Source organism: Octopus sinensis, linkage group LG6 (genome assembly GCF_006345805.1).
Source record: "Octopus sinensis linkage group LG6, ASM634580v1, whole genome shotgun sequence".
In the NCBI taxonomy this organism is placed as follows: domain Eukaryota; kingdom Metazoa; phylum Mollusca; class Cephalopoda; order Octopoda; family Octopodidae; genus Octopus; species Octopus sinensis.
In genome coordinates this window covers 93566025-93575696 of record NC_043002.1, presented here as the reverse complement: position 1 = coordinate 93575696, position 9672 = coordinate 93566025, and positions in this window count along the sequence as shown.

The following is a 9672-nucleotide window of genomic DNA, read 5'->3' as shown; positions in this document are numbered from 1 at the left end:
AACTAAATTCTATGTCTTTGTGCAGCTGAAGATTGCTCTGCATTTTAAATTGATGTAATAATTGCATTGTTCAATTAAATGGAGTTGCATGAAACGATCGTACTGCATTACCTCTGGATATCCTTGTTGCTTATTTTGATTTTAATCACCTTACTTTGAAATTGTATGGATAATATCGTACTAAATTCTGGTCCCTCAACTTAGGTACCATATTCATCTGAATCCAAATTTTTGCTGAACTCATCTACCATACACACAATGTGTGTGTGTGTGTGTTCTTTTATTCTTTTACATGTTACAGTCATTTGACTGCGGTCATGCTGGAGCTCCACCTTAAAGGGTTTTAGTCGAAGAAATCAACCTCAGCCTAGTACTTATTCTGTTGGTGTCTTTTGCCAAACCTCTAATATTATAGGGATATAAACACACCAGCATTGGTTATTAAGTGATGGTGGGGGTGGGGTGTGAACACAGACACATATAAATGCATACATATGTCTATAATACATTAAAAGTGAGCTTGAATCATGCTTGCTTGCAATGTTACCCAGCCAAACTGGCGCATCATAGGAAAATACTATGAATTAAGTTCCCTCTGAAATGTGAATACAAATGGAATAAAACAAGTTTTGCATAAATTGGACAAGTGGTTATTGAAATATTAGGGGTTTTCAGGGTATAAATACCCAAAATGGTACATAATGGGTAATTATTCTGAAAATAATTTATCCCTGAAAGGGAAGAAGCTCTTACCTTTCGATTAGACACAGTGACTTGACAATGAAAACATCTGATTTGTTTTTTACAGCAAATGTTTCTATTTTTGCTTTTGTTAAACATAATATTTTAATCATTGAGAAATATTTTTAAGCAAATGTGATTTCAAAAATGTAAGTCGTTTGTACAGTAAGTATTTACATTTTAGCTTTCTTTAAACAGACAATATTTTTATATTTTTTAAAATCATTTTCAAGTGAATATCATCGCAAAAATTTCTTTTGACATCATCATCATCATCATCATCATCATTTAGCGTCCGTTTTCCATGCTAGCATGGGTTGGACATATTTAAAAAATATTTTAAAGTGGATATGACTTTAAAAATACGGTAAATATTTTGTAAAAGACCCATTCATAATCTTGGTGTGAAATAATTTTTTTCATAGGGTTTTTTTCAAGTGCATTCAACGTATCTCACCTCCAAAGATTTGGCTGCTAATTCTAGTACGCCCTGCTACCATGTAACAGCTATTTGCGATAAAGGACCCGAAATACCTGTTACATGGTAGCAAAAAATGCAAAAAATGCAAAAAATAGCAGTGAAATCTTTCCTTTTCTGGGAAAAGGAACCGTTTATGCATGATTTCGATGTCACATTTGTTGAAAGAATGCAGAATAACTTGGAAAAGAAATTTTTAAAAATGCGAAACAAAACTCCATTGATGGAAAACTCAGACTTTCCCAGTGATTCAATGGGTCACGGGTAGTCTAATATATTACATATATATGACAGGCTTCTTTCAATTTCCATTTACCAAATCCACTCAGAAGGCTTTGGTCAGCCTGAGGCTATAGTAGAAAACATGCCCAAGGTGTCACACAGTGGGACTGAATCCAGAACCATGTGGTTGGGAAGCAAGTGTCTTACCACACAGCTAATCCTGCACCTATATACACAAAAGATATGGTTGTATGGTTAAGAAGCTTGCTTTGCTGTCACATAGTTTGAGGTTCAGTTCCACTGAGTGGCATCTTGAGCAAGGGTCTTCTGCTATTGTCTTGAGCTGACCAAATCCTTGTGAGTAAATTTCGTAGACAGGAAAAGTGTCGAAGCTTGCTGTATACATGTATGCGTGTGTGTGTGTGTGTGTGTGTGTGTGTCACCCACCACTACATGACAACCAGTGTTAGCTTGTTCACATCCATAAAATAGTACTTAAAAATAAGGACTGGAGTCAATTTCTCAATTAAACCTTTCAAGGCGATACTACAGTGCAATCACTGAAACACATAAAAGATACATACATACATGCATACATACATACATATATATATATCATCATCATCGTTTAACGTCCGTTCTCCATGCTAGCATGGGTTGGATGATTCGACCAGGGATCTGGGAAGCCAGAAGGCTGCACCAGGCTGCAGTCTGATCTGGCAGTGTTTCTACAGCTGGATGCTCTTCCTAACGCCAACCACTCCGTAAGTGTAGTGGGTGCTTTTTACGTGCCACCTGCATATATATATATATATATAATATATATATATATATATATATATATATATATTATATATATATATATATTATATATATATATATATAATATATATATATATATGGAGGCACAATGGCCCAGTGGTTAGGGGAGCAGACTCGTGGTTGTAGGATCACAGTTTCAATTCCCAGACCGGGCGTTGTGAGTGTTTATTGAGCGAAGACACCTAAAGCTCCACGAGTTCCCGGCAGAGGGTGGTAGCGATCTCTGCTGTACTCTTTCACCACAACTTTCTTTCACTCTTTCTTCTGTTGGCCTGCTCGCTTAGCCAGTGGAGTAGCGTCATTTAAAGGCTAAAACAATGCAAAGTGCATTGTGACCAGCGATGTGTAGCAACATCTGATAGCCTGGTCAGTCATGGTGATCATGGTGATATATATATATATATATATAAGCTGTGTGTTCAGAACATGAAGAACACTGAATCTATTGAGTTTTTTTGATAAACAAAATTTTTATTTTCCATTCTTCTTCCCATAAACAAAATGCTAATGTTGTCCTTACTGATGGATAGGCTCAGAAAGATGGAATTGTTTCTGGAGCCAGTTGTAGGAAAAGCTGTAATGGGACAGATTTTGTTGATATTATGGGTAATATTCAAACGAATCCCAAGATTGGATATAGTGATTGATTGCTGACTATTCCTGCTATGCACACACATATTATGTGTTTGCATATATGTGTGTATAGATGAGGGCCAGAATTAGGTGGCCCTTTTGGATGCAGTCTAGGATGTTTGTGTGAGTAGCAGCAACAGTCATTGATGCTGGTACAGTATTTCATTGAATACCGTCATCATCATCACCACCTGGTTGGGTGACTTACCTGCACAAAAAGAATCACATTGGTCTCACCTGTGCATGCCACGACTACAGATGATAGCAATAGATCATTAGCTGAACTGGTTGATTCTGGTCATTGACAATTTGTTGTTTGTTCATTTGCTCAGCATCTAGTGATATTCACCAGTGATTCAATAAGTTCATTTGCTGCAATAGGCGCAGGAGTGGCTGTGTGGTAAGTAGCTTGCTAACCAACCACATGGTTCTGGGTTCAGTCCCACTGCGTGACACCTTGGGTAAGTGTCTTCTACTATAGCCTCGGGCCAACCAAAGCCTTGAGTGGATTTGGTAGATGGAAACTGAAAGAAGCCTGTCGTATATATGTATATATATATGTGTATGTGTGTGTCTTTGTTTGTCTGTGTTTGTCCCCCTAGCATTGCTTGACAACCGATGCTGGTGTGTTTATGCCCCCGTTACTTAGCGGTTCGGCAAAAGAGACCGATAAAATAAGTACTGGGCTTACAAAAGAATAAGTCCTGGGGTCGATTTGCTCAATTAAAGGTGGTGCTCCAGCATGGCCACAGTCAAATGACTGAAACAAGTAAAAGAGTAAAGAGTAAAGAGCTCTCCACCATCTCCTGGTCAACTCTTTATGCTGTCTCTCAATGCTCTCTATCAGGTAGCTAAGGCTTGCTGAATTCCTAATGCTTCTTAGTCTCAGGGAGAAAGGAACATATGATAGAATTGTTGCAGGAGTCAGTTCTAGGCAAAGTTGGGATTGGTCAGGATTTGCTATAATGGGTAATATTCAAGCAAATCGTAACATCAGATATAGTGGTTGATTCCTGAATATTCCTGCTACACACACACATATCTCTAAAATTGTCAAGAAGGCCGAGGGTGTCTTGGCATCACTCAGCAAGACTTTTGTTAGCCGCTCTCCAGCCATCTATTTAAAACTGTATACAGCTATGGTACGACCACACTTGGAATTTGCATCATCAGTTTGGAACCCCTATCTTGCTCAGAACATTGACCTCCTGGAATCTGTTCAGAGACGTGCAACCAAACGCATACCCTCCATCAGACACCTACCATATTCTGAGCGCCTTGTTTCCCTGGGCATGGATTCACTGAAGCTCCGGCGTCTGGCGACGGACTTGGTAAACGCCCACAAAGTTGTCAACCACCTCGCCAATAACAACACTGAACACCTTTTTGATCTCCATGTGTCTAACACACGTGGACATGCCTACAAAGTCAGAAAACAACACAGCTCCCATGACTTTCGGAAACATTTCTTCACACTCAGAGTTGCTGAAGCATGGAATAAACTGCCTGCGTCAGTTGTTGACTGCCATGACACTGCATCCTTTAAGGCCCTCATGCTTTCCGAAATCCGTCGAAACTACACCTGATTATATATACACTTTCGATGAGTTGTAGCGCACCTGAGCACTGTACACAATGTTTATTATTATTATTATTATAACTGAATGTCACATCTGTGCATGCCATGACTACAGATGATAGCAGTTTGTTAGCTGAACAGGTTGATTCTGGTCATGGACAGTTGTTGTATGTTCATCTACGGATTCTCACCATTGATTCAATAAGTTTATTTGCCACAATAGTTCACAGCCACTAAGCAGCATCCTATCATTTCAATGCAACCCTGACTCAGGTAGTTACCAGGTAATAGGCCTTGTCAAGGGGTCACTCTACTTACATATTAATTAATCTATAGCTGGGTGCCTTACAAGTGCTACTACTCCAGGTAGGGTAGACATGTGTCTAACACACGTGGACATGCCTACAAAGTCAGAAAACAGCACAGCTACCATGACTTTCAGAAACATTTTTTCACGCTCAGAGTTGCTGAAGCATGGAATAAACTGCCTGCGTCAGTTGTTGACTGCCATGACACTGCATCCTTTAAGGCCCTCATGCTTTCCGAAATCCACAGAAACTACACCTGATTATATATACACTTTAGGTGAGTTGTAGTGCACCTGAGCACTGTACACAATTATTATTATTATTATTATTATTTAACAGTGGTTAAGAGGTGGTTCCTAACTCCTCAAAACCTTGGAATTCTCAAATCAAGGCCCCGCTTTCAGATGCAGCATTGCAGAAGGATATTATAGGAAGGATGGAAGTTTCATCTTTTTCTACAGTTAATAATATGTAAATGATGAGAGAAAGAAAGCAGAAGAAATGAAATATAAAAATATAACACAAAACAATTGAGGTTTGAAGAAATTTATCAATGCTTTTATATATTACAGGACAATATGAACTTGTACACAAACATCAAACCCTGTTCAGTAAAAGCACAAAAGTTCCCCCCAGAAAATCCATTCATGTACCCAGAATGTCATCATGGTCCGCTGGATTACTTTATATTTCATACAAAATAAGAATATTCATAAAAGTGATAGCTGGAAGCAAAAAAAGAAACTATCTCTAAGCAACAAACAATGGCATACCCCAGGTCCTGAAACAGGATGTACCAAACATTATGATAATTGTTTTTATTGGTTTAGGTTGAATTTATTTATTCTTATTTTCATATTATATAAATGTAATATGTTTGAATAACAATATTTATAAATAATTATTTCAAATGTAGACACAAGGCCTGAAATTTTGGGCAGTGGGGGAAGCAGGGTGTTAGCTGATACCATTGACTCTAGTACTTTTTGACTGATACTTTATTTTATTGACCCTAAAGAGATGAAAGGCAAAGTTGACCTCAGCAAGATTTGAACTCAAGAATGTAGAGAGGCAGAACAAATAGCAACAAAGCATTTGTGTCAAATGCTCTTAATGTTCCTGTCAATCCACTGCCTTTCCAATAATTATAAATAATGCTACAGGAACATGTTAAAAGTCGTAATCCTGAATACATGACCCTCACTACAAAATGCGTCTTTTAAATAATCATGCTATTTTCTACTTTGATAAATCACATTTGGTTTCCCTTGTTTCAGTGGTGCAATGAAGCTGGTGGCAGGTGAGAATTTCAGAATTAGCAACAAAATATGAAGAGAAAAATTAATTGAACATTTTATTCATGTATATGATGAAAATGATGTATATGATGATAATGATGATGATGGATTCTTGCATCAATTTCAGTATGTGTGTCCAGTTGCTTTAACAAGTGGGCAACCTACATATTGAATTAGTATGCAAAGTGGTTGAATATTCTACAGACACATTTCTCCTTTAATGTAATTCTCTGGACCTTTGAATTACAGGCACAGTCTGTCTGACAGGTTTCTATACAATTTCTATCAAAGAAATTGCACTCACAAGGATAGAGTTGACCTGAAGCTGTGATAAATGCTCTTATTGTCCAAGATGCATGGCATCATAGCCTTGTGTGAGATTGAACCCAGGACTTTATGGTTTTGAAAAGAATTTCTTAAGCATTCAGACATGCCTGCATCCACGCGCGCACGCGTTTGTATGTATATATATGTATGTACATGTGTGTGTGTGTGTGTGTATATGCACACACACACACACATATATATATATATGTATATATATATATATATATATATATATATATATGGAATGTTATATGTTAGTGTGTAGGTGTCTCAGTTGACAGCTGGAATAATTGAGTTGATCATGACTAACATAAAAACATGAAAGTGATGCATAAAATATAGAGAAAAACTGTCCCTGAGGATCTACGAAAGCCAAATCCAGTGTCATTTATGATGGGATGCAGGCTTGATACGTTTGTGTACTTGTGTTAAACTGAACATTCATATACTTAATGGGGCCCTTTTTTAAAGTTTATCTTCCTATTAATCATCTAGGTGTTGGAATTTTAAATAACATTTGAACTAAGTTATTCTTATATGTGTATAAATGCATCAACATTTCTTGGTTATTCTATATCAGACTTCACTTCTGTTAGTTGGTTGTGTGATTTCTACTGTGCAAGTCCATGTATCACATAGGCAACCATCATGAAGTATTTATCATATATAAGTGCATTTATGTTAAGATCTACCACACAGGTATCTATCATACAACACAATCCCTCTCTGGTCACACCCACCACACAGTCCATCTTTGGTAATGCCCACCACAGTCCATCTATGGTTACACCCACCTACAGTCTATTTATGGTAATACCCCCCACACAGTTCGTCAACCATGTAACAGTCCAAGGACATTATGAACCAACGAAGGCAGGCTCTCTAAGTGGTCTCATGACATCTAAAAACATCAGCTTTACATCCTTGAAATCACACCTTAGCATCTCAAGCAAGGCAGGAGACACTGAATAATGTAATCCTAGATGTATTTATGTATGGAAATATCACTGGAGTACTTTTGATTAATAGGTCAGATAAATCAGAGTAGACTTGGGGCTAACTAGCCACAAGGGAAGGATTCAATGACAATGCAATACTGATGATGGTCATCAGTGTCATTATGACAAATTCTTCCCAAGCCAACACCCTCCAGCTCAATGTTTTTTTTTCTGTTTTACTATTACAGTACTTCCAGCATAAATTTAGCTAAGATAGCTAAAACATGCCCAGGAACTAAACAACATGTGTTCTCTAGATGTTCATGAGGCAATCAACCAATACAAACATGCCAAAGGACTAGAAATTATGTAGTAATCAATTAATACAAACAAAGAATGGCTTGGGTGCCATAAATTCTCTTCGTGAACTAATATTCACAAAATTAATCTATAAGGAAACACTATTTCTATGGAGGTGACATTTATCTGGTATCCAAAAACCAACAGCAATAACAATAACAATAATAATGAATAATATAAGTTGTAGCAGAACAAGTAGTTTCTAAAAATGCTACTTAATAATAATAGTAATAATGATAATAATAACAGCAACAATAATATAATGTACATGTATACCAATAAAAATTATATAAATCCAATTTTACAAGTTATTGTAATAAAGTGTATACACTCATTTATGCAATTTATGTATACACTTGCGTACATGTGTGTGTGTATTTCTCAGAGTTAATCACAAGACTGGCTTCGTGGAAAGACTTGGTAACTATAGGGGAGTTCAGTGTGTGTGTGTGTGTGCATTTAATGATTACACGCACCTAACAAAACAGGTTCCCTAACACCTTGTAGGGGCTGTTTGAGAACTGAAGTGGGGAAGTAGAATATGGTTTGTGCTTTTCTACATTACATTGCACATTTGGGAGGATATACATATATTTATATCTATATATGGATATATTTCCATATATTCATATACTCTTACAATTATAAATATAGAAGAAGAAAAAAAACAGGTGAGGAAGAGAGATATTACATTTCCTTGATCAACATAACAATACTGGAAAAAGTTAATCAGGAGTACTCTGTTAGAGAGCAAAAATTGATTCAACTTTTCATTCTTCTAGGATTGATAAGGTTGAACACATGAAACCTTAAACAAAATCTTATTTTTATATTTAGGTACACGTAACATAGGAGTAATTTCAAATATTTGTGTGTATGTATGTGTGATAACATTTAGGTTCAAGTTACATACAAACACTTTATATATATATATATATATATATATATATATATATATTATATATATGTGTGTATATATATATATATATATATATATATATATATATTATATATATGTGTGTATATATATATATATATATATATATATACACACACGTATGTATGTATGTATGTATGTATGTATGTATGTAGTAGAGGTAAATACGTTGTCATATACTAATTTTGTCAAATTTGCTGTTTTTAAACAAAAGAAATAATGGGAGATGTCGTTTCTGAGAATATTTTCAAAATTTATTTTATAGACTTTTCTTTCTTGAGTTTAAAATATATATTTCCATATTTTCAAAGATCCTCATTTTGGAATGTAAGATATTTGTGAAAGTATAATCCACTGTTGTCGGTTAAGTACGGTCATTGGTTTGCATAGTGACAAGGCCAATTTTTGCAAGGGTATGGTTTAAATGATTGAAGTTATTTCCAATTTTGTACATAAAAAAGGCAAAGTTGGACAGCAGAAGTTGGTATTAGGTAATAGAGCTAAGGCTAAAAAATAGTGTAATGGCCTTTAGTTCATGTCTTCTGTTTTTGCCAACTCACCAACAAAATTAACTACAGATATTGAAAAATTCTGTTAAACTTTAAGAAATGGTAACTTTTATTAGCCAGACAAATCAAATACTCACAGTCAAGGCAGAAATCTGTATTACAAATTAGCCCTTTAACTTTGAAATTAAATTTCATGGCTAGTCCAGTAATGATGTTAAAATATCTACCAAAAATTAGAATTGGTATTTTCTGCAAGTTTTGCTGCCACAATAAACTTAACACATCCCACAAAAAAATAGTTTCAAACATGACATTCCTAAATAAAAGATAGATTGGTATATATAAAATTGCTTTCTGCAGTTAAAGGTAATGAAATTTTGAGTGAATATATCTGATTTTTGCAGTAAAAGAGTTAAACTAATTCAATGACTAAAGAAATACAATAAATCACAAAACAGTGTCTAATTAAAGGACTGAAAAACTACAATTAATTATGAAACCGGATGCTACACTTCAATGA